The 26440-nt window shown below is 36.6% G+C and overlaps 1 protein-coding gene across 1 annotated transcript in view; it reads right to left on the reverse strand.

Annotated features, from left to right (window-relative positions):
* The window catches only part of ABCA12 (ATP binding cassette subfamily A member 12), a 353621-nt gene that overhangs the window by 299076 nt on the left and 28105 nt on the right, over positions 1-26440 (reverse strand). The window lies entirely within an intron of this gene.

Here is a 26440-nt window from a genome sequence, read left to right on the forward strand (position 1 = left end):
CCAAGATTGCATTTGAGATTAGAAGCTTGTCTACTCCTAAAACCCAGATTGTTTCCCAAATTTATAGGTCTCCACTTTTTACATTGAGAGTATTATTACAGCCCTCATCTGCTTCCTTGAAACTTAGCATAGAAAGTTTAAACATTAACACTAAGGCATAGTGGCTTGCTTCTAAACCTAAAAAAAAGTCACATTTCAAGGACTCTGAAAAAAGTCACCCTGAAAAGACATTCTGCTCTAACTTCAGGGCAGATGAAGAAAAACAGGAAAGACCTGAAGTTTCCATAAATAGCTCCATTGAGCCATCTCCTACTATTTTTCCTTGCTTCACTCCCATTACCCCATAGTGTTTCTTTGCAGCTATTTCCTTTCTAAGGTGGTAGATAAGCAAAGCTCAGAAAATACCTGAGTAATGGATCTAATCTATTCAAATCTACTTTTGTGCCACTGGTCTTTCCATCATCACAGCTCTAAGTAAAACTTTTAAGGGAAATCTCCCAGGGCTTCTGTAGCTCAAATATTCCCACATTCCATTCACATCTTGCAATCCACTTAAGTTATTTTTCTAGATTAGACAGTTCATTAGAAAAGTTACTAATTTTGTGTGCTTATTAGCTCATATGCTGTGTGGGGCAGAGGGAGAGTTAGTTCCAGTGCAGATGAAGAAACTGAGGCAGAGTAGAATATTGGTGATTTATCAAGATTGCAGGATAACAATGTGGGGACATCACCCTTTTGTAGTCCCTTTTCCTCTGACAGGAGTTGTAGCACAGATAATACCAATCTTGGTAGCAATGGCTGGAAACTAGTAATAGATTCATTAAACACCTAGTGGATAGCATCAGCAAACAAGTGTCTTACTCAGTCCCAGAGGCTGGACTAGACAAGTGGTACAAATTGAATATGCTTAGACCCAGAACTAACGTCATTCTCAATGGTGAAAAGTTAAAAGAATTCCTGCTGAGATCAGGAATAAGACAAGGGTCTGCTCTCACCACTACTATTCAACATAGTTTTGGAAGTCCTAGCCACAACAATCTGAGAAGTAAAAGAAATAAAGGAATCCAAATTGGAAAGGAAGAAGTAAAACTATCGCTATTTGCAGATGACATGATACTATACCTAGACAATCCTAAGGACTCAACCAGAAAACTGTTAGAGCTCATCCATGAATTTGGCAAAGTCGCAGGATACAAAATTAATACACAGAAATCAACTGCATTTCTATATACTAACAATGAAAAAGCAGAAAGAGAAATCAGGGAAGCAATGCTGTTTACCATTGCATCCAAAAGAATAAAATACCTAGGAGTAAACCTACCTAAAGAGACAAAAGACCTGTACTCTGAAAACTATAAGATGCCAATGAAAGAAATCAAAGATGACACAAACAGATGGAAAGACATACCATGCTCTTGAGTTGGAAGAATCAATATTATCAAAATGACTATACTACCCAAGGCAATCTACAGATTCAATGTAATCCCTATCAAATTGCCAAGGACATTTTTCACAGAACTTGAACAAAATATTTTAAAGTTTGTTTGGAAGCACAAAAGACCCAGAATAGCCAAAGACATCCTGAAAAAGAAAAATGGAGCTGGAGGCATCAGGCTCCCGGACTTCAGACTATACTACAAAGCAGCAATCATCAAAACCGTATGGTACTGGCACAAAGACAAAAACATAGATCAACGGAACAGGACAGAAAGCCCAGAATCAAACCCACGCACCTACAGTCAACTAATCTATGACAAAGGAGGCAAGAATATTCAATGGAGAAAAGACAGCCCCTTCAATAAGTGGTGCTGGGAAAACTGGACAGCCACATGGAAAAGAATGAAATTAGAACACTCCCTAACACCATACACAAAAATAAACTCCAAATGGAGTAAAGACCTAGATATAAGACCAGATCCTATAAAACTCTTAGAGGAAAACATAGCCCAAACACTCTCTGACACAAACAACACAACATCTTCTCAGATCCACCTCTTAGAGTAATGACAGTAAAACCAAAAATAAACAAATGGGACCTAATCAGACTTAAAAGTTTCTGCACAGCAAAGGAAACCTTAAACAAAACAGAAAGACAACCCACAGAATGGGAGAAAATATCTGCAAATGAATCAACTGACAAGGGATTAATCTCCAAAATTTATAAACACCTCCTACAGCTCAATACCAAAAAAAAAAAAAAAACCCATCCAAAAAATGCAAATCAAAACCGCTATGAGGTACCACCTTACATCAGCCAGCATGGCCATCATCAAAAATCTACAAACAATAAGTGCTAGAGAGGGTGTGGAGAAAAAGGAAACCTCGTACACTGTTGGTGGGACTGTAAATTGGTGAAACCACCATGGAAAACAGGATGGAGATTCCTCAGAAAACTAAATATAGAACTACCATATGACCCAGCAATCCCACTCTTGGGCATCTACCCAGAGAAAACCATGACTCGAGAAGACACATGTACTCCAATGTTCATTGCAGCGCTATCTTCAATAGCCTAGACATGGAAACAACCTAAATGTCCATCAACAGAGGAGTGGATCCAGAAGATGTGGTACATATACACAATGGAATATTACTCAGGTATTAAAAGGAACAAAATTACAGCATTTTTAGCAACATGGATGGACATAGAAATTATCCTGCTAAGTGAAGTCAGTCAGACAATGAGATACCAACATTAAGTACTATCACTTACATGTAGAATCTGAAAAAAGGACAGATTGAACTTCTTTGCAGAACAGATACTGACTCACAGACTTTGAAAAACTTATGGTTTCCAAAGGAAACAGGTTGGGGGGTGGGGGGATGCACTGAGGGTTTGGGATGGAAATGTTGTAAAATTTGGTTGTGATGATTATTGTACATCTATAAATGTAATAAAACTCATTAAGTAATTTTTAAAAAGTCAAAATGCTTTGAGAATATTAACCAATATTTATTTTCTGTCTACAATAACCAAAAATAAGATACATTTCTGACTTTAATGACATCGTGACAGAAAAGATCTGTGACAACAATGTAGTAAAGGAGATTTCAAATTTTTCCAGTTTTGCATTCCCATTCACTTTGTCAGTTACATTCATATTGATGGATTGATTGATTTTTGCTTTTTAGGGCTGCACGCATGGCACATGGCTGTTCCCAGGCTACAGCTGTCAGCCTACACCACAGCTTGGACACACCAGATCCCCCGACCCACTCAGCAAGGCAGGATAGAACCCGCATCTTCATGGATACTGCTTGGATTTGTTTCCACTGCACCACAACAGGAACTCCAGTTGCATTCATTTTTATCTGCATTTTTCTGATAATAAAAAGAGCAGGAGGGCTGGGGTTTTTTTTGTTTTGTCTTTTTAGTGCTGCACCCATGGCTTATGGAAGTTCTCAAGCTAGAGGTAGAATCAAGGCTGTAGTTGCCAGCCTACAACACAGCAATGCCAGATCTGAGCCATGTCTGTGACCCACACCACAGCTCACCGCAACGATGGATACTTAACTCACTGAGCAAGGCCAGGGATCAAACCTGCATCCTCTTGGATACTAGTGGAGTTAGTTGTTACCACTGAGCCTCAAGGGAAACTCCCAAAAGGGCTGGTTTGATTGACAGCCATCCTTGGTGTAGGATTTCCTCTTGACTGTTAAATATGCACCTCACTCTTTAGGATGCACTTCTAGGACACAGCAGTCAGAAGGCCAGAAGACAAATTTCATCATTAGTGAACTTGCTGGAAATTTTAGCAGGATGTTATAGAGTGAAGGAACTATTAATATTGAACCTAACTTGGAGTTCCCATCATGGCGCAGCAGTAGCAAACCCTACTAGAATGCATGAGGATCCGGGTTCTATCCCTGGCCTCACTCAGTGGGTTAAGAATCCAGTGTTGCCGTGAGCTGTGGTGTAGGTCACAGATGGGGCTCGGATCCTGCGTGGCTGTGGCTGTGGCTGTGGCGTAGGTTGGCAGCTGTAGCTCCAATTTGACCCCTAGCCTGAGAACTTCCATATGCCATGGATTCGGCCATATATATACATATAGAACATAACTTTTAACTGTGAAAGTTTTCAATGTAGGTAGTTTACTACACAGGTTATATTAGGGTACTTGCCAGAAAGTAATTTAAGAACACAATGCAAAATGGATGCATATTCAAAGTTGCTTTGGAATATATTAATGGAACAAGGCACCAAAAGAGCCACTTTTTTGTTTGTTTTTTTTGACAAACTTGCTTTACTGTCATACAAATGCTTCCTTTCTAATTAAATGGCCAGTTCATTGAATTGTCCAAAAGAAAGAGTTACACTGTTTACATTAGTTGAAAAGGTTACATTTTTAACATTTTTTTTTCTTTCTTTCTTTCTTTCTTTTTTTTTTTTTTTTTTTTTTTTTGTCTTTTTAAGACCACACCCACAACATATGGAAGTTCCCAAGCTAGGGGTCAAATAAAAGCTACAGCTGCTGGCCTACACCTCAGCCACAGCAACAGGGGATCCGAGCTGTGTCTGAGACCTACAACTGCAGCTCACCACAGTGCCGGATCCTTAATCCACTGAGAAAGGCCAGGGGTTGAACCCGCATCCTCATGGATCCTGGTTGGGTTAGTTAACACTGAGCCACAAAGGGAACGCGAAAGAAGCTGATTTTAAATATACCCACTGGAAACATCAACAGCTCAAAATTTATTTTTAGCATTCATATAAACATTGACAATGTGCCTTTTAATCTTTGCTTCTCATATTGAACAGGTATTATACTACTTTTTTTTCCATTTTTTTTTTATTACTCAAACGAATTTATCACATCTGTAGTTGTATAATGATCATAACAATCTGATTTCACAGGATTTCCATCCCACAGCCCAGGCACATCCCCCCACCCCCCAAACTGTCTTCTCCGGAGACCATAAGTTTTTCAATGTCTGTGAGTCAGCATCTGTTCTGCAAAGAAGTTCAGTCTGTCCTTTTTTCAGATTCCACATGTGAGTGAAAGCATTTGATGTTGGTGTATACTACTTTTTGAGTCCAAGACCCTAATTACTTAATTCAGCATTTACTACATTTATCCCAAATATGCATTCACAGCCCACTGCATGCCTGTGATGTACTTCAGAAGAGAGCACAGGCCTTTTTCCTGTATGAGGGTTTCCCGAATGTGAATTTTCCAAAGCCTATTTCTATTATAATCAGTTCTCTGCATCTGTGGATTCCACATCCAGGGATTCAACCAATGGCTGATTCAAAATATTTGAAAAAAAATCCAGGAAGTTCCAAAAAGCAGAATTTGAATTTTCTGTGTTGGCAAATATTTCTATTTACATGGTATTATTAAATATTATAAGTAATTTAGAAATGAGTTAAAGTACACAGGAAAATGAGTGTAGGTAATGTGAAAATACTATGCCATTTTTTTGCTGTTTTGTTATTGGGTTTTTTTTGGTCTCGATGGTTTAAATTTAATACTTGTTTAGACTTAAAAACAATGATGTTTAAAAAAATTCCTTTGATAATTAAATCTTTCAGGGATATTGTTTAAAATAAGTATTTTTTAGAAGTGGTGAAAGAGCAGTTTTGGCTTTTTCCCTTTGCCAATAATCAATCTGCTTGCTACTCAGCTATGGACCAGCAACACCAGCGTCACTATGCCATTTTATATGAAGGATTTGAGCATCTGAGGACTTTTGTATCCTGAGGCTCCTGGATACCAAAGAATGGCTGTGCCCATTGCTGTCTAAGGTCTCGAGTACCTGAGTCTTATATCCTCTCAATACTAAAAAACTGCTTTGACTTTCCCAGAACTCCTTAAGATTTTTGGTTGGCATCACTCATGCACTTTTTATTTTTCCTGCATCCACAGCACATGGAAGTTCCTGGGCCAGGGATCACATCTGACCTACTGTGACATACACAACAGCTGTGGCAAGGCTGGATCCTTAACCCTCTGCACCACAGTGGGAACTCCATCATGAAGTTTTTATTACTCTTCTTTTTTCTCAATAAACTGAAATTCATTTCATTTTTAAGACCTTTACTTTGATATTTTCTTTCATAGTTTTGGGGTATTAAAAGGTCTTTTCTCTACAAAATGATAATGAAAGTGGACTGTGGTGGTTGTTTTATCATATTCTTCTTATATGTAAATTTCCCCAACATTTTATTGGTGGTGATATTTTACCACTCTGGGTAACGTTTTTCCAGAATCTAGGAAATATTGCTCTGAAGTCTTTCTCTCCCATTGAAGTTCACTTATTGTGTTTCCATGAATTTCTGTGATAGTGTGATCTTGTCTGAGCCTTCACACTGGACCACTTGCTTCTTGAGAGCTCTGACAGTCACATTCATCTCCACATTCCCTTTGATATCTAAAATCCAACATTACACTAAGAGTATTCTCCAGGGCTGCTAGTTGAATCTAGTTAAGTTCTCAGGTAGGATCATTGTGTTGCTTTTTGCCAGAAAAGATAGCCTTGAATTTTACTAGAATGTCTTATGAAGGATAGGTCACATCCTGTCAACCACTGAAATTAGGTTTCTAATTATATTGATGGCCATAGATAAATGGTGTTACTAATATAACATCCAAAATTGTTCTTTCTAATCTAAAGTATGTGGTACATTTTGTGAATAATAAATATTAGCAGACGGTATAATGCTGTGATAATTCCTGAATTTAAATTTTTAAAATTCACTGTGAAAATTTTTATTGTGAAAAAACTTGAATTTACAAAAATATTGCACAAATAGCAAAAGTTGCAAGAATAGAGTCAACAACTGCCAACACTCGGTCACATTACTTTGTGCATACATGGGCACATTATATGTTTATACACATATCACTTTTACTGAACCATTTGAAAGTAAATTGCAACTCTGTGGCCCCTTACCCCTAAATACTTCAGCCTGTATTTCCTAAAAACAGGATGTTCTCTTATATAACCATAAGAGAAAAATCTAATTCAGCAAATTTAACATTACTACAAAACTATTATCAAATATACAATACATATTCAAATTTCACTAATTGTCCCAGTAATGTTTTCCATAGAATTTCCTCCTTTTGGATGCACGATCCAATTCAATACCACACATTGCATTTTGTTCTGTGTCTGTTAATCTCCTTTAAGCTGAAGCAATGCCTCAGCTTTCCTTTTCTTTTAGAATGTGGATTTTTAATAGTATAAGAAAATTCTATATACTGTGGGATTGTTGTTGGATTATTTACTTATGTCTGGATTTGAATTATGAACCCTCGGCAGAGAGTTTACATAAGCTAGGTTGGATTCTTCTCAGATAATCACATTAGGAGGCACAGGATGTCAGTTTATCCTACTATTTAAGATGTGAACTTGGATCACTTGGTTAAGACAATATTTACCAGTTCCTGAGATTATTTCATCACATTTTATAATCTGTTAAGCAGATATTCAAAACAGGCCTCCTTCACTCTTAAACAAAAATCAGTCTTGTTTGATCCAACCTATTATTTTCCAGAGCATACTCTTCAGTTCACTTCAGTCCATTATCTGCCCCCATTTCTCTCCCAAACTATATCCGATATCAGCAGTGATTATCTTATTGCTGTTCTTTTTTTTAGTCCTTTTTCACCAGTTCTCAGCAGTATTTACACTGCTGAACATTCCTTTCTTCTAGAAATACCTTCTCCCTAGATACCCTCCTGCTTTTCTGCTACTTATCCATCCTCTCTGCAGATTCTGCCCCCACTACTTCAACAAACATTGAAGTTCTTTGAGTATTCATCATAAAGTCTGTATTCCTTACTCTATAAACTCTATGCATGCACATGGCTTTCACTACCATCTAAACTAGTTAACTCCTAAATGCATATCTCTAGCCCCAAAACCCCTGCTAGATAGCTCTACTTAAAAAAACCAAAGCTACCTCAAACTCAAAATATCTAATACCAAATTATAATCTCCTCCCCCAAACCTTCAGCTTCTCCTACTCTTTCTTTTATCAATGGACAGAGTAAATGAAAACCCATGAATCAATCCTTGATATTGCTTTCTCCATCAGGTCTCCCTCAAATCCAGTCCAGTAACATTCTATTCATTTAACCAGGGAAACTGTTCTACTTCTCCCTAAAGCCACAGCCACCAGGTTAATTCCTTAGTCTAAGACATTATTTCTTTCCTGGATGAATGCATCAGCTGCCTATCTCCCTGCAGCCACCCTTTCCCCTATACCTCATTCTCCAAAGTGGGGCCGAAGTGCTCTTTCAATTGAAATCTCAATCTGTGTGTGTGTGTGTGTCTTTCCTCTCACACACATGCATGCATGCAATTATACACTCACTCACACGGACTGTATTTAAAACTTCACTCATTCTGTATTTAAAACCTAAATGTCCTTCACTGATTTGTGGGTAAAGATCTACACCCTTATCTTAGTATGGTTTATAATAGATAAATAAAATGCCGCCTACCTACCTTCTCCAACTTCAATGTAAGCCCCTTTAGGCCTCTACATGAATCCAATATATCTGCTTCCATTTTCAGAAATGTACCATTTTATTCCCTACCTAGAGAGTTAACACATGCTCTTTTCCTCACATAGTTAACTCCCACCCAGGATTCAGAACTTAGCTTAAATATGACTTCCTCTATGAAGCCTCCTTGACTCACCAAACTGTGTCATATATTCTCACTGTACCAGATACCTTTTTTTCTCACTTATAATTAATTATAACTTTATTTATGACATTAATTGAAAGTCTAACTTATAGATTCTAAATTCCATGAATCCCACATTGCTGTAGCTCTGGCAGAAGCTGGAGGCTAAAGCTCTGATTGGACCCCTAGCCTGGGAACGTCCATGTGCCACGGGTATAGCCCTAAAAACACAAAAAAGACCAAAAAAATAAATAAAATAAAAGAATTCCATAAAGACAAGGGTCTTCTCTTTTTAATGCAGCATTTTTCTCAGTGCCTGCCATATGGTATATGTGCAATGATAAATATATGTATTTTATTGAATTTATTTCCTTATCAAACACTAGTATAATGTTTATCATGTGCCAGACATCATTCTAAGTATTTTTAAATGTTAAATTATATAATCCATATGTTTTATTAGCCCCCTTTTCACACTTTCAGCTGCTTATCTTGGATCTCATCTTTTTTTTCTTTTTTTTAGGGCCTCACCCACAGCATATGGAAGATTCCAGGCTAGGGGTCCAATCGTAGCTGTGGCCACTGGCCTACACTATAGCCACAGCAATGCCAGATCCAAGACACATCTGTGACCTAACACTCACAGCTCACAGCAATGCCGGATCCTTAAACCATTGAGCAAGGCTGGGGATCAAAACCACATCCTCATGGATACAAGATGGGTTTGTTAACTGCTGAGCCATGAGGGGAACTCCTGGATTGCATTTTTTAATACGATTTTTTTTCCTTATAGTTGATTTATAGTTTTCTGTCAATTTCTACTATACAGCAAAGTGACCCAATCATAAACACATATATATTGATATACATATTCTTTTTCTAACATTATCATCCATCATGTTCTATCACAAGTGACTAGACATAGTTCCCTGTGCTATACAGCAGTATCTCATTGCTTATCCACCCCAAATCCAAGAGTTTGCATCTATTAACCCAAAAATCCCAGTCCATCCCACTCCCTTCCCCTCCTCCTTGGCAACCACAAGTCTGTACTCCATGTCCATGCTTTTCTTTTCTGTGGAAAGGTTCATTTGTGCCATATATTAGATTCCAGATATAAGTGATATCATATAGTATTTGTATTTTTCTGACTTACTTCACTTAGTATGAGTCTCTAGTTCCATCTATGTTGCTGCAAATGGCATTATTTTGTTCTTTTTTATGGCTGAGTAATATTCCATTGTGTATATATATTACATCTTCTTAGTCCATTCATCTCTCAATGGACATTTAGGCTGTTTCCTTGTCTTGGCTATTGTGAATAGTGCTGCAATGAACAAAAATATAGGTGCATGTGTCTTTTTCAAGGAAAATTTTGTCTGGATACATGCCCAAGAGTGGGATTGCTGGGTCATATGATAGTTCCATATTTAATTTTCTGAGGTACCTCCATACTGTTTTCCACAGTAGTTGTACCAATTTACATTCCCACCAACAGTGCAGGAGGGTCCTCTTTTCTCCACACTCTCTCAAGCATTTGCTATTTGTTAACTTGTTAATGACGGCCATTCTGACTGGTGTGAGGCGGTACCTCATAGTAGTTTTGATTTGCATTTCTCTAAAAATCAGTGATGTTGAGCATTTTTTCATGTGCCTGTTGGCCATCTGTATATCTTCTTTGTAGAAATGTCTATTCAGGTGTTTTGCCCATTTTTCCATTGAGGTGTTGGCTTTTTTGCTGTTGAGTTGTTTAAGTTGTTTGTATATTTTAGAGATTAAGCCCTTGTGGGTTTCATCATTTGCAACTATCTTCTCCCATTCTATAGGTTGTCTTTTGGATTTTTTTATGGTTTCCTTTGTTGTGCAAAAGCTTGTCAGCTTGATTAGGTCCCATTGGTTTATTTTTGCTTTTATTTCTGTTGCCTTGGGAGACTCATCTGAGAAAACATTTGTATGGTTGATGTGAGAGAATATTTTGCCTATGTTCTCTTCTAGGAGTTTGATGGTGTCTTGTCTTACATTCAAGCCATTAAGCCATTTTGAGCTTATTTTTGTGCATGGTATGAGGGCGTGTTCCAGTTTCATTGATTTACATGTGGCTGTCCAGTCTCCCCAGCACCACTTGCTGAAAAGACTCTTTTTTTTCCCATTTTATATTCTTGCCTCCTTTGTCAAAGATTAACTGACCATAGGTGTCTGGGTTTTTTCTGGGCTCTCTGTTCTATTCCATTTGTCTGTATGTCTGTTTTGGTACCAGTACCACACACACTATCTTGATTACCATAGCTTTGTAATACTGCCTAAAGTCTGGGAAAGTTATCCCTCCTGCTTGGTTTTTGTTCCTCGGGTTTGCTTTGGCAATTCTGGGTCTTTTATGGTTCTATATAAATTTTTGGATTGTTTGTTCTAGTTCTGTGAAAAATGTCATGGGTAATTTGATAGAGATTGCATTGAATCTGTGGATTGCATCGGGTAGTATGGCTTTTTTTACGATGGTTAATTCTTCCAACCCAGGAGCATGAAATGTCTTTCCATTTCTTTGAAGCCTCTTTGATTTCCTTGATTAATATTTTATAGTTCTTAGCAGATAAGTCTTTCACCTCCTTGGTCAGGTCTATTCCTAGATATTTAATTTTTGGGGGTGTGATTTTAAAAGGTATTATATTTTTGTGTTCCTTTTCTAATATTTCATTGTTAGTATACAGAAGTGCCACCAATTTATGAATGTTAATCTTGTATCCTGCTACTCTGCTGAATTTGTTGATCAGTTTGAGTAGTTTTAGTGTGGAGTCCTTAGAGTTTTCTGTATATAGTATCATGTCACCTGCATAGAGTGACAATTTTACCTCTTCTCTTCCAATTTGGATACCTTTTATTTCTTTTGTTTGTCTGATTGCTGTGGCTAGGACTTCCAATACTATGTTGAATAAAAGTGGTGAGAGTGGAGTTCCCATCATGGCTGAGTGGTTAACGAATCCAACTAGGAACCATGAGGTTGCGGGTTCGGTCCCTGGCCTTGCTCAGTGGGTTAAGGATCCGGCATTGCTGTGAGCTGTGGTGTAGGTTGCAGCTGAGGCTCGGATCCCGCATTGCTGTGGCTGTGGTGTAGGCTGGCGGCTACAGCTCCGATTTGACCCCTAGCCTGGGAACCTCCACATGCCAAGGGAGTGGCCCTAGAAAAGGCAAAAAGACAAAAAAAAAAAAAGTGGTGAGAGCATTCCAGATTTTAGCGTGAAGTCTTTCAGATTTTCTCCACTGAGTGTTATATTTGCTGTGTGTTTGTCATAAATGGCTTATTTATGTTAAGGTGTGTTCCTTCTATATCCACTTTGGTAAGAGCTTTTATCATGAACAGATGTTGGATTTGTCAAATGCTTTTTCTGCATCCATTTAGATGATCATGTGGTTTTTGACTTTTCTTTTGTTAATACAGTGTTAAATAATATCTGATAATGCTGGGAGAAGTATGCCTTCAACTATTTCACACATTCATTAAATGAATAATTTTCAGGTGACTGAGGAGTAAACAAAAAGGCCTTCTATAATTCTTATAAACTCAGAGAACCATGTGGTAAATCTCAGTGTTGAGTTCAACAAAACATGGTCCAGTCACCAAAAGAAACTTGAAAAATGTTCTAAAATCTTTAACTTGAGTTTCATGAAGAATTCTAAAGTAAATCCAATATCCTTAATTCCTTTTTTTTGTTTGTTTGTTTTGTTTTGTTTTTTAGGTCCACACCTCAGGCATACAAAGGTTTTTTTTCCAGGCTAGGGGTTGAATCAGAGCTACAGTTGCTGGCCTACAACACAGCTATAGCAATGCAGGATCCGAGCCATGTCTGTGACCTACACCATAGCTCTCAGCAACACTGTATCCTTAACCCACTGAGCAAGGCCAAGGATCAGACCCACAACCTCATGGTTACTAGTCAGATTCAGATTCATTTCCACTGTGCCACAATGGGAACTCCCTTAACTCCCACTCTCAAAAAAACAAAAAACAAAACAAACAAAAAAAACCCTCAAGACTCAAGACTTGTGAACCTGGATTGCATTTTAATCAACAAACAAATTCAGAGAAACCCTGAATATTGTCACTCCTTCAATCCTAATGCATGTGTATCCTTTCTTCTCTCAAGTCTCTGTGCCATGTTATCTTGCTTCCTGGAATACATATCACATCAGACAGTATAGCTGATCTCAACTCTCAATGTCTCACTTTTTTGTGTGTTTTGCTTTATTTTTTAAAGAATCACAGATCTTTTCTTTTCCATATTTCTCCTACCCACCAAATATTTTAGGGAGGGATGAAGAGAAATTTGGGCACTCACATGGTAACATGTTTTTACACTTATTATGGTGACTCTCAAACACTGGCATGCAAAAGAATCACCAGAGAGCTTATTAAAACAATTCTTGAGTTCCACCAATTAGAGACTATAATTCAGAAGTTAATCAGGGGGAGTTACCATCATGGCTCAGTGGTTAACAAATCCAACTAGAAACCATGAGGTTGTGGGTTCGATCCCTGGCCTCATTCAGTGGGTTAAGAATTCGGAGTTGGTGTGGCTGTGGCATAGGCCTCAGGTGTAGCTTCAATTTGACTCCTAGCCTGGGAACCTCCATACGCCAGGGTGCAGCCCTAGAAAACAAACAAACAAAAAACCCCCAAGAGAGTTCCCATCGTGGCACAGTGGTTAACGAATCCGACTAGGAACCACGAGGTTGCAGGTTCGATCCCTGGCCTTGCTCAGTGGGTTAAGGATCTGGTGTTGCCGTGAGCTGTGGTGTAGGTTGCAGACACGGCTCAGATCTGGCATTGCTGTGGCTGTGGCATAGGGCAGCAGCTACAGCTCCAATTAGACCCCTATCTTGGGAACCTTCAGATGCCATGGGTGCGGCCCTAAAAGACAAAAGACCAAAAAAAAAAAAAAAAAAATTAATCAGGTCTCTGAAAAGGTATTTACTTCATGGTTTGTGTTTTATGTCCTCTTTAAGAAATCTTTCCCTAACTCAATGTCACAATGATTATCCTATGTCTATTTATACTGTGTTTTCTTCTAGAAGTATTATAGTATTAGATCCACCTCAAGTTAATTTTATAACTTAATAGTATCAAGTAAGAATTGAGAATCCTTTTTTTCCCTATGCATATCCAATTGTTTCAGCACCACTAAATGACTCTAGCGTATTTGTGAAAAATCAACTGGACCTGATATGCATGAATCTATCTCTGGATTCTCCATCTGTTCCAAATTGTATTAAATACTATAGCTTTACGGTAAGCCTTGAAAGCAGGTATTATGAATCCTCCAAATTTGCTTTTTTTTTCAAAATTGTTTTGGATATTCCAGCTTTAAATTTCTACACAGATTTTAGACTACACTTTGCAATTTCTTTAAAAATAACACTGCCAGTACTTTTATTGGTATTGCATTGATTTGTTATGGTGAGAACTGTCATCCTAATAACATTGGGACTTTCAATTTGCACACAGCACATATCTCCCTTTGTTTAGATCTACCTAAATGTCCTTCAGCAAAGATTTATAGCCTTTGGTATATGGTTCTCTATAATTATAAGGCACTTCAAGTTTTCTATTTTTTTTCTTGGGTTCATATGAAAATACCTATCTTTTAAAAGCATTTGCTCATTTCAAAGAGAACTTGCCCTTATAAAAAACTCCCAGAGAGTCAGATGCTGTCAAAACACACTTTAACAGCATTGCACTATACCACCATAAACAGTCAGGAATATAGCAGATTTCTGTTAGGTACTTACTATTTTATTTGCTATAATTTACAGCAAAAACCTCTAGCATATAAATCTCAGGAAACAAAGTAACATTAAATTCAAACTCTTAAATATTATCCCAAACAGATTTTCCTTTTCTTTTTTTTTTTTTTTTTTTTTTTTTTTCTTTTTAGGGCCGCATCTATGGCATATGGATGGAAGTTTCCAAGCTAGGAGTTGAATCAGAGCTTCAGGTGCCAGCCTACACCACAACATAGCAAAGCAGAATCCGAGCCACGCCTGAAACCTACACCACAGCTCAGGACAACGCCAGATCCTTAACCTACTGAGCAGGGCCAGGGACCTAACCTGTATCTTTATGGATACTAGTCAGGTTTGTTTCCACTGAGCCACCACAGGAACTCCCCCAAATGAACATTTTAAGTGACAATTTATCCAAATTTTTGACTAGAAGTCATATTCAACTGTCAGTATAACTATGAGTAAATTTTAGCATCTATTCTTGTCCCATTAAAAAAATATACAAGCAGAACTGTATTCATATAATTAAAAGATGTTGTCTTAGGGTAGAAATAAAATGATAGGCTATAAATGGAATTATTTTTGTAGATTTGAGTAATGTTGCCCCCTGTTTTTACCTATCCCAGGCTATTGCAGCCGCAATGATTTCTAAGAAATACCAAATTACCATAGGCTGACATCCATACAGTTGAAGAACATAATGAATTAAGTCAAAGGTTAATGAGTGATTAATGGTTAAATACTAGCCTGGTGGGACTCATTGATACTTTCCCTGTAGAGAGAGATCTGTTCTGAATCCTTGTTAGCTTATATTTTAAATTAATCTGATTCTACTATGTTAGCTATTTCCTGAGAGAAAAATGAATGGATTGCTATTGTCATAGCATGAAGTTTTTAGGTTTGTGGTTTGAACCAAGTAGTTTGACTGGCAACACTTTAAGAACCATGGCTGACTCAGTATAAACTTGAAATTTTAAAGGAATGTGTGTGAGTGTATTAATTTCTATCTTTATTTTATATCAGGTAACATTTAGCAAAATCAGGCAGGAGCCCAGGTCAACTAGTCACATTCTGGTAACAGAACTTCTCTCAAATTTCTCTACATTCTTCCTTCTCCTGACACTTTCTGGACTCTATGTCAAAAAGAAGTAAGAAATGGGGAAAGAAATGCAGGACAATGTTTGAGCCTGTATTACACTGCAGAAAGTATAGAACAATTGTTGAGGGAAATAATGTCGACATTTTCAATTGGTCGTAGAATAAGTAATTCATATAGAGTTTAGGATTTGGCAGTGAGGCAATATGTCAGGTCCTGGACATCATGAAAGGCCACAAACCATTGTATGATGACTGAAAAAAACCTTGAAGCTTGAGAGGCCTATTTCACTTTATTCTATTGATTAGGGACCTGAGTAAATGCAAATCATTTGCAATAGCCAATGAATAATAAAATATAAGTAGCTAAAATGGAAAACTTGTAAATTACCTCTGAAGGGCTAAGGTATAAGAGGCCACCAGTATATTGAGAAGCAAATATTAAGGAGAAAAGTACTGGAGATACAAGATAAAATGAATGACCAGAAAACATTTTGTTCATACCTCTCTTAGGATCCATCACTTTCTTTCAGGGTCTCTTATTGACAGACTAGTTTCCTAAGTAAACTATGAAGTTATTGGAGTCTGTGAAAAGACACTCAACATCACTAATTATTAGGGAAATACAATGCAAATGACAATAAGATATCACCTTATACACATCCTGCAGCTCAATATCAAAAAACAAACCCATATCAAAAAAGGGGCAAGAAGATCTAAACAGACAATTCTCCAAAGCAGATATACAGATGGCCAAAAAAAAAAAAAAAAAAAAGAAAAGAAAAGCTGCTCAACATCACTAATTATTAGAAAAATTCAAATCAAAACTACTATGAGGGACCACCTTATACAGGCCAGAATGGCCATCATCAAAAAGTCTACAAACAATAAATACTGGAAAGGGTGTGGAGAAAAGGGAACCCTCCTACACTGTTGGTGGGAATGCAGATTGGTGCAACCACTAGAGAAAACAGTATGAAGGTCCCTCAAAAAACTAAAAATAGAATTACCATTTGATCTAGCAATCCCACTCCTAGGCATCTATCCAGAGAAAAGCATGATTCAAAAAGATATGTGTACCCAATGTTCATTGCAGCACTACATATAATAGACAAGACATGGAAGCAATCTAAATGTCCATTGATGGAGGAGTGGATAAATAAGATGGGGTACATATATTCCGTGGAATATCACTCAGGTGTAAAAAAGAATAAAATAATGGCATTTGCAGCAACATGGATGAACATAGAAATTATCATGCTAAATGAAGTTAGACAGTGAGAGACAAACATCATATGCTATCACTTACAGATGGAATTTAAAAAGATACAAATAAACTTATTTGCAGAACAGAAACAGACTCACAGACTTTGAAAAACTTATGGTAATCAAAGGGAACAGGTTGGCAGGAGGAAGGGACTCGGGGTTTGGGATGGAAATGTTCTAAAATTTGGTTGTGATGATGGTTGTACAAGTATAAACATAACAAAACTCACTGAATTCAAAAAAGAGAGAAAGGAATAGGAAAAAAAGATATCACCTTATACCCATTAGGATTGCTACTATGACAAAAACAGAAAACAAGTGGTGACTAAGATGTGGGGAAATCTGAACCCTTGCGCATTGCTGATGAGAATGTAAAATGGTGCAGATGCTATGAAAAACAGTATGAGGGTTCCTCAAAAATTTTTTAAAAGAATTATCATGTAATCCAGCAATTTCACTTCCAGATATAACACCAAAAAGTATTGAGCGTAGGATCTGGAAGAGGTTTGCACAACCGTGTTCATAGCAGCATTATTCACAATAGCGAAGAGATGTAAGCAACCCAAGTATCCACTGACAAATGAATGGATTAAAAAAAGTTTGTACATACATTCAATGGAATATTATTCAGTCTTTAAAGGGGAGGAAGGAGATCCCTTCATTGCTCAGTGGTTAACGAACCTGACTAGGATCCACAAGGATATGGGTTCAATCCCTGGCATTGCTCAGTGGGTTAATAGTCCAGTGTTGTCGTGAGCTGTGGTATAGGTCACAGACACGACTCAGATCTGGTGTTGCTGTGGCTGTGGCATAAGCCAGTGACTACAGCTCCAACTCAACCCTTAGCCTGGAAACCTCCATAAGCACCAGGGGTGGCACTAAAATAGCAAAAAAAAAAAAAAAGACAGAGAGGAAATTCGGAAATTCTGACATGTTATCACAATAGAAATGAGTCTGAGGACATTATATCCAGTAACCTAAGCCAGTCAAAAAAGGCAAATATTATATGATTACACCTGTATGAAGTATCTAGCGCAATCAAGTTAATAGTAACAGAATGTAAAAAATGTAAAATAATGGTTTCCAGAGGCTGGGAGAGGGAGAAATGGGGAGTGATTCTTTAGTGATTGTAGAGTTTCGGTTTTGCAAGATGAAAAAATTTTGGAGATGGTTGCACAAGAATATGAAGTGCTTAACACTACTGAATTATCCACTTAGAAATATTTAATACAAAATTTTATGTTACGTATTTTTTACCATAATAAATAAAATTAAAAGCTAATGAATTGATGGTTAAATGCATGCAGGGCTAAATGAATGAATTAATGGGTGAGAAACATATATATGTACAATAATAAATAGAAAATTTGGTGATTTATAATGTATCATGTTTTAATTTATTGTTCAAAAAATAATAAGCCTGGAGTGCTGTCCTATAAACTTCTGTGGATGTGGGTATGTGAGATAGTAGGGATGCTATGTGTTGGGCTCATTAGACAATATCATGTTTGGTACACTGATGGTTCAAGAACTGTGAAAAAAAAAGAAGAACAAAACAATCAAAAATAAGACAAAAGATGCCAGAAAGCATGTAAAGAATAAATTATTTTAAAGAAGAGGAGGCCAAGAGTTCCCACTGTGGCTCAGCAGGAACAAATATCCATAAGGATGTGGGTTCGATCCCTGGCCTTGCTCAGTGTGTTAAGGATCCAGTGTTGCCACAAGCTGTGGCATAGGTCACAGATGTAGCTCAGATCCCATGTTGCTATGGCTGTGGCATAGGCCAGCAGCTGCAGCTCCGATTCAACCCCTAGTCCTGGGAACCCTCATACAACACAGGCACAGCCCTCAAAAGAAAAAAAAAATAAGAGGAGGCCAAGAGTCTACTCAGTCTTCACATTCAGGTGAATTATTACAGCAAACAAATTCTAACTTCACAAGTGAAATGGGCTTAAAATGCAGTAAGAGAAATTTTTTAGATTTTCTATTAAAATTGAAGACTAGCACCCAAAAGATCTGACATGGCATTTTAAAAGAAATTTAACTTTGGAGTTCCCATCATGGCTCAGCAGTAAAAGAACCCAACTAGCATTCATGAGGACATAGGTTCAAACCCTGGCCTTGTTCAGTGGGTTAAGGATCTTGCGTTGCCGTGAACTGTGGTGTAGGTTGCAGATGCTGCTTGGATCCCCTGTTGCTATGGCTGTGGTGTAGGCAGGCAGCTACAGCTCCAATTGGATCCCTAGTCTGGGAACCTCCATATGCAACGGGTGTGGCCCTAAAGAGACAAAAAAAAAAGAAAGAAAGAAAGAAAGAAAGAAAAAAGAAAAGAAATACAACTTTGAGGTACTAAGGAAAATTATCTAAAACTTAGAAATAAAGTTCTAAGAAAATGTATATTTTTAATTTACTGTTTTACATTTCATAGTCTCTGTGAAATCAGATGTTAATTTGCAGATTTCTGTCCATAGAAAAGATAATACAAATGGTTACAATTTTATTGCTATGTAGCACATTAACCAGTTTGAAATATAACTGTGCATCTTATTTCAGCATCCTGTGTTTCACTGACTGTAAGTACTCAGACTCTCAAATTCCCCTTTTAATCAGATTTACTATCCTATTGGTCCCTTCCTTAATGAGTTAAATAATTATTTAACACACTCATCATGACTATATATGAGTCATGTTTTTAACCTTTTGAAAATTATACTTTTACCTAATGCTATTTGATGATTTCATTAACATGGCACCTTTGTGACTCAGACAGCAAATGAATATAAGCAAAGAAAGCTCTTATGGATCTATGTTTCACTGAATGAAAGAAAATGGAATAACAAAGTCCCAAAGGAGCTCCCATCAACCAAATCTGAGATAATCTGTGTGCTTTAATTTAAATAATGAAGGTAACAGTATATAACCCAAATAAGAATCCAAGAATATATACTAATATAAGTAAAGGAAGGAAGGAAGAAGGAAACTTCTTCTTTATAATGTAGAAGGAATAAGTAATATGGAAAATCAACTTTTAAATAATTGGTTAATAATTAATCAACAAATAATTGACTCAGGCAAGACTCATCAATGGATGCTAAAACCAGTAGGTGAAAGTTTCATAAGGAACAGGATATTTATATCATCTCAAAGTATCTTCCCATAAATTAGTTATGTTATAAATCACAAAGTAATGTTAATCACAAAGACATATTTTGATACAGGAAGATATGTGTCCTGAAAAGACAAAATTTCCCTTCAATGGTGTTCCTCCCAAGAAATGCGTAACTTAAATCTAGTTGCAAGGAAATTTCAAAATAATTCAAACTGAGGGACATTCTACAAAATAACTAACCAGTGTTCAAAATAATTCATATCGTTTTATGTGGCAAAAAAGGGATCACTTATGGCGCTGGGATGTAAATTGGTGCAGCCACTGAAGAAAACAGTATGGAAGTTCCTCAAAAATTTTAAAATAGAACTACCAAATGACTCAGCAATCCCACTTCTGGGTGTATTTCCAAAGGAAATGAAAACAGGGATCTCAAAGAGATATCTGCACTCTCGTTTTCATTGTAGCATTACTGATAATAGTCAAAGTATAGCAACAACCTAAGTGTCCATCAACAGATAAATGGACAAAGAGGATGTAGTATATTCAATGGTATTCTGACAAAGAATGATATTCTGCCATTTGTGAAAACATGTATGGACATAGAGGGTATTACGCTTAGTGAAATAAGTCAGACAGAGAAAGACAAATACTGTATGCTATTACTTATTTGTGGTAAAATGAAACAAAGAAATATAACAAAACAGAAACCAACCCAGAGTTATAGAAAACAAACTGGTGGTTATCAGTGGGGAAAGAAAAAGGAGGGGGTACATAGGGATAAGGGATTAAGAGACACAAACTACTATATGTAAAATAAATAAACAAGGATATATACAACACAAGGAGATACAGCCATTATTTTGTAATAAATTTAAATGAAGTATATAACCTATAAAATATTGAATCACTATGTCATAGATCTGAAACTAATATAATACTGTAAATAAACTATACTTCAGTTTAAAAAATAAATAAATGTAAAACCAGAAAAAAATATGTAGGTTAATGTCACTTTTTGGACAAAGAAATGCCTTTGTTCCAGATGAGGGGGACTAAAGAGACATGACAGCTAAATGTAATGTGGTTCCTGAATTAGATCCTAGACTGGTAGGAAAATATATAAAGAACATTACTGAAACAACTAATGAAATTAAAACATTTGACAAAGTTGCTGTTGTAGCTCAGCAGAAACAAATCTGACTAGCATCCTTGAGGACTCAGGTTCAATCCCTGGCCTCACTCAGTGGGTTAAGGATTCAGTATTGCTGTGAGCTGTGGTGTAAGTTGCAAATGTGGCTCAGATCTGGCATTGCTGTGGCTGTGGAGTAGGCCAGCAGCTTCAGCTCTGATTTGACCCTTCAGCTCTGATTTGACAAAAAAAAAATTGCAAAGGTTTTATAGTCTAGATAATAATATTGGATTCAAGTTAAATTTTCTGATTTATTTTGGTCATTGTACTGAGGTTATATAAGTTAAAGTTCTTGTTCTTATTCTTTTTTTTTTTTCTTTTTTGGTTTTTAGGGCTGCACCCATGGCATATGGAGGTTCCCAGGCTAGGGGTCCAATTGGAGTTGTATCTGCCAGCCTATGCCACAGCCACGGCAACTAGGGATCCAAGCCATGTCTGTGACCTACACCACAGCTCATGGCAACGCCAGATCCTTAACCCACAGAGCTAGGCCAGGGATCAAACCTGCATCCCCACAGACACTAGTTGGATTCACTTCCACTGAGCCACAACAGGAACTCCTCTTGTTCTTATTCTAATAAAATGCACTCTGAGGTATCTAAGGGTAAATAAACATGATCCCTGCAATCTGCACTTAAAGGATATGTGAAAAAATTATATTTCTATTTAAACATCTCTATCCTTCTAGGCACATATATAACATATATTTATATGTGTACATACAACCCCAGATAGAAAGAAAGAAAGAAAGAGAGAGAGAGAGAGGGAACTAGGAAATATTGCAAAATGTTAACAAATAGTGAATCTAGGTAAAAGGTATAGAGAAATCATTGTACTATTTTTATAAATTTTTAGTGAGACTGAGATCATTTCGAAAAAGGATTTTTATTTAAAAAGTTATATTATCAGTTAATAAGATATCTAATAAAACAGAAAGCAAACAATAATTGCTCATGATATACAATAAAAGGTAGAAATACTTTTTAAATGTCGTGGTTAATACTGTGAATTTATATTCATGAGTACATATATTAATTTAATATTTCCACTGTATCCCAAAAATATAAGCATATACAGTCAATAAGCAACCATGTGCAAGAAATCTAATTTCTAGAAAAACTGAAAGGATGACCTCGATAGAACTTTGGAGTATCAATTATTCTCAGAGTAAGAATTATCACCATTAATAATCAGAAAATAAACAGTGGTTATTAACAGTGATACACTCATACTAAGTGAAGTAAATCAGAAAAGAGAAAGACAAATACTATACGATGTCATTTATATCTGGAAAATAATATATGGCACAAAAATGAATCTTTCCACAGAAAAGAAACTCAGGGACTTGGAGAAGAGACTTGTGGTTGCCAAAGGGGTGAGGGGTGATGAACTGGGAGTCTGGGGTTAATCAATGCAAACTATTGCATGTGGAGTGGATAAGCAATGAGATCCTGCTGTATAGCACAGGGCACTATATCTAGTCCCTTATGATGGAACATAATGGAGGATAATGAGAGAAAAAGAATGTATATATATGTGTGACTGGGTCACTTTGCTGTACAGCTGAAATTGTCAGAACGCTGTAAACCAACTGTAAGGGAAAAAATAAAAATCATTTAAAAAAAGAAAATATGGAAATTCAATACTTTTTAGAGAAATAAATTACCTTTTCAAATATTCCGCTTCCCTTAAAACACTGTAAGTCAATTGATACATAAAAATTATAAAACAATTATGGTCTAAGATAGTTGAGAAAAAAACAAAATGTTCTCACTTAAAATAACAGGTGTTCCTGCCATGGCGCAGTAGGTTAAGAATCCAACTGCAGGGGCTTGGGTTGCTGCAGAGATGTGGGTTCAATCCCTGGCCTGGGAACTTCCATATGAAGCAGGTTGCAGCCATTTAAAAAAGAAAAGAAAAGAACAGTGGACAATTTCAAAGTAAAACTAAGGATATTAAGAAATAGGAGTTTGTGGGATTTAGTCTATAAATAGTTTGGGGAAAATAGCCGCTTTGAATATGCTCTGCACACATACTGGCAGATCTGATAAGAATTCTAAGGTATGAAGGGAATTCATTAATGAGCTCATCACAGCCTGAATTATTTTTATAAGGTCTTGAAGAACTGAGAAGTTGCTAGGGGACTGAAAGAAAATTAATGTAATTGTATCTTTTAAAAGGTGATTGAAGCAATTAACATCAAATAAGTCACAAAAAAAATAGCCTGCAACACAGAAGAAACCAGAGAAGAAAACTATATCCAAAGAATGATAGGTAACATGTCCCTACCAAGAAAAGTTCATGAGTCTTAAAATAGGTTAGTATTTCAAAGGGGAGTTCATCAGCTGCTCCCCCTCAACTGTGAACTCCTTGGAGACAAGGGGATGTCTACTCAAATTTGAGTAAAACGCTATAGATATTTAGCAAATAAATGGGAGTAAAGAAGGAAAAGGAAAGGAGGGAAGGTGAATGGATTATTGAGGGAAATGGAATATGTTAACTGAACATCAATGCACTACAGTGTGACTTACACAAAACACTTACTAACTCATGAATGGCTCAAACTAAAAATATATGTAAAGCATTATGGTGACTAAGAATGATTAAGTATGGTACTGAACAAATTCACTCTGTTATTCCATGTTCAATAAACAACCAGGATAGTTCAGAAGGAAAAAAAATATGCTATTGTTTCATTGTTTTGTTTCTAGGAAGCAATTCTATTTGTGGAAATGCAATGGTTTTGAACCTGATGACAGAATAAGTTGTTTGCTTCTAGGTACTTTTACTATAACTTGCCATAGACTTCTTTGCTGCAAGCATTTTTGCCACATAAATAATTGGCCATAAGGCAATTTTGCCATAAAAAGAAAACAAAAAACAGAAAGAGAACATTAAAAAGTACATACAAAAACAAAAAAAAAGTGAAAAATAAATAAGAAAAAATTTTAAAGACTTTATTGTGAAATACAAAATATTCGAATACACTTAAAATGTGTGTAGATTCATGGCAATATTGCACAAATAACTGATTTTATTTTGTGGGTTGTACCTAAGCACCTGTCTTGGAATTCTTTCACTCGCAGGATCACACAGTTGTTTTGTTTGTTGATTTGTTTTCCTTGTTCAGCACTGAACTTTTTTCTTTTTGCTAAAACTTCTTCCTACATTAAGAGAGGTATCAGGAAATTCCCTGGTGGTGCAGTGGGTTAAGGATCCAGTGTTGCCACTACTGTAGGCTTGAGTTGCTGCTGTGGCGTGGATTCAATCCCTGTCCTGGGAACCTTTTTATGCCACAGGCGAGGCCCAAAAAGAGAGAGAGAAGTATCAGTTTCCAAATATTAGGATGCATATTTATAACTCGAGCTTTGAGTTGCATTGTGAAAGCCTATTTTGTACTGTTGTTTGTTCTTGGCATATTGTCATTATCTGTTGACAGATGTCCCAAGGTTCAATGGGAAATGTGGGTTCAACTCTGTACCTTCTGGGCCCTCAGCCTCCTTCAGATTTATGTAATATAAAAACAGGAACACTAGATCAATGCTCCAGTTAGTGTATATTTTATAGCAAAATGGACTTATGGCCAATTAGTTATGCAAAGAAAATGCAGCAAAAATGTTTGGCAAAAAAATACCAAATATGATTTTAATTCAGTATAGGAATTAGCCCCTGGTCAAGAAATATAAACAAGATATAACTAATAACCTCCATGATATCTTGAGGAATGAGGAATATAAACAGGTGACAGTGCAAGAAGTACAAGTTGCAAGAGTTTAATACAGGACTCAAGTTTGACTTCCTGAAACAATAAATTCCTGTATAAAGAGGAAGGTAAGGGTACAAATATTTGTCATCTCACTTTCTGAATGATTAACAAACTACATCAAGCCTCAAAGGATAAATGACAACATTTTTAATTTAAGAGCTCACTTCTGGAATGATCTACAAATAATTTGTAAAAGTCACCACATCTCTAAGATGTTATATTCTATGCCCCTCTCAGGGAGAGATTTATCTAAGATGCTGAGAGCATTATTTTACACTTGATATACAAATATCTCCAAAAAAATGTTTGTCTTTTACCTTGTCAGTAGAGCACCAGGTATACTCTGGACAAAAAATAATAAAGAATAAAGAGATCCTTAAATCCCAAGAATAAATAACCAAGACATCAGGACACAAGCTGCTGGCAAAACATCCTACAAATCTATTAACAGCCTGACTGAAGATAATCAGAATAATCAGATCAACTCATTTCACAGCATGAGCAGGGTTATTTTGTATATACAGGGATTAAATAAGGATCATGAAAACCGACAAAAAGATTTCTACTGTTGCCCTATCCTTTCACAGCAAAACATTTTTTAAAATTTCATTTGTCTTCATTAATTTTAAAGAAAGGCCTCTTTCAGTTGCTACTTGAAGACAAAATAATTTTGATGAGAGTCCTATTTTCCTCTAGAGAAGAGTCTCAAAACAGTCTTCCAGCTGAAAAATTGATAATTTACAGTAACTCCTCCTTACTTTACACTCTTTACCTAGATTTCTTAAATTTATTGGCGAGTTCATGCTTCTTGAATGGTTTCTGCAATTGAAAGTTCCAGCCAATGAATAGAGAAGGCAGAGAGGAAATCATGAGAATAAGAAATTAGAGACAGGAAGTGAGTACTTGTATAATTTTACTTGTTCCATCACAATAGAAGCTCCCGCCCAAGCTCTGAAACATCTTTCACTGACAAGGATGAAAGACATCAGCGGGTAGATGACTAGCTGTTACACCTGCACTTGGGTGTGTTTGAAATTACTGACTCATTCAGCAATGGCTCTCTGGTAGGCTTGAAACTCTTTGCTCTTCAACCTCAACTGACAAAGTGATGATGCTAAATTAAAAAGAAAAAGAAAAAGAAAAGAAAGACACTGATTGGAATCAATGGAAAATTTTGCCAATACCAAAAAACAATTCCCCTTTGATAGTTCACTAATCCAACAGGAAGGCACTCCTTCCCACCCAGAATTTTCTATCTTTTAGCACAGCATCTACTTTCTTCTAGTTTGAAAATACAGTGTTTTCCTGGTTTTGAAACATAATCACTATTTACATTAATTCTAAGAAGGGAATTGGCTGCCTAATTATGATATTGATGTTTTCTTTGTCTAATTGGGTAGGTCAAGGCACTAATTTGATTCACAGCTGTGGCATGTTTTTATAGACTTTAGTGAACTTTAATTGCTTATAAATATTAGATTATAAGACCATGAACCTTCAGTAGAATCCTGTTCAGCCCCATATGCTTTCCAATTTGACAATATGTTGCCCATTTTCTAAGACTCCTTCATTCCAAATGGCCCTGAGGGCAAGAAAGAAA

The sequence above is a fragment of the Sus scrofa genome, chromosome 15, assembly GCF_054392235.1.
Source record: "Sus scrofa isolate SSC_HxYL_T2T_F1_AM1 chromosome 15, Sscrofa_HxYL_maternal_Yorkshire_Landrace_v2.0, whole genome shotgun sequence".
NCBI lineage: Eukaryota > Metazoa > Chordata > Mammalia > Artiodactyla > Suidae > Sus > Sus scrofa.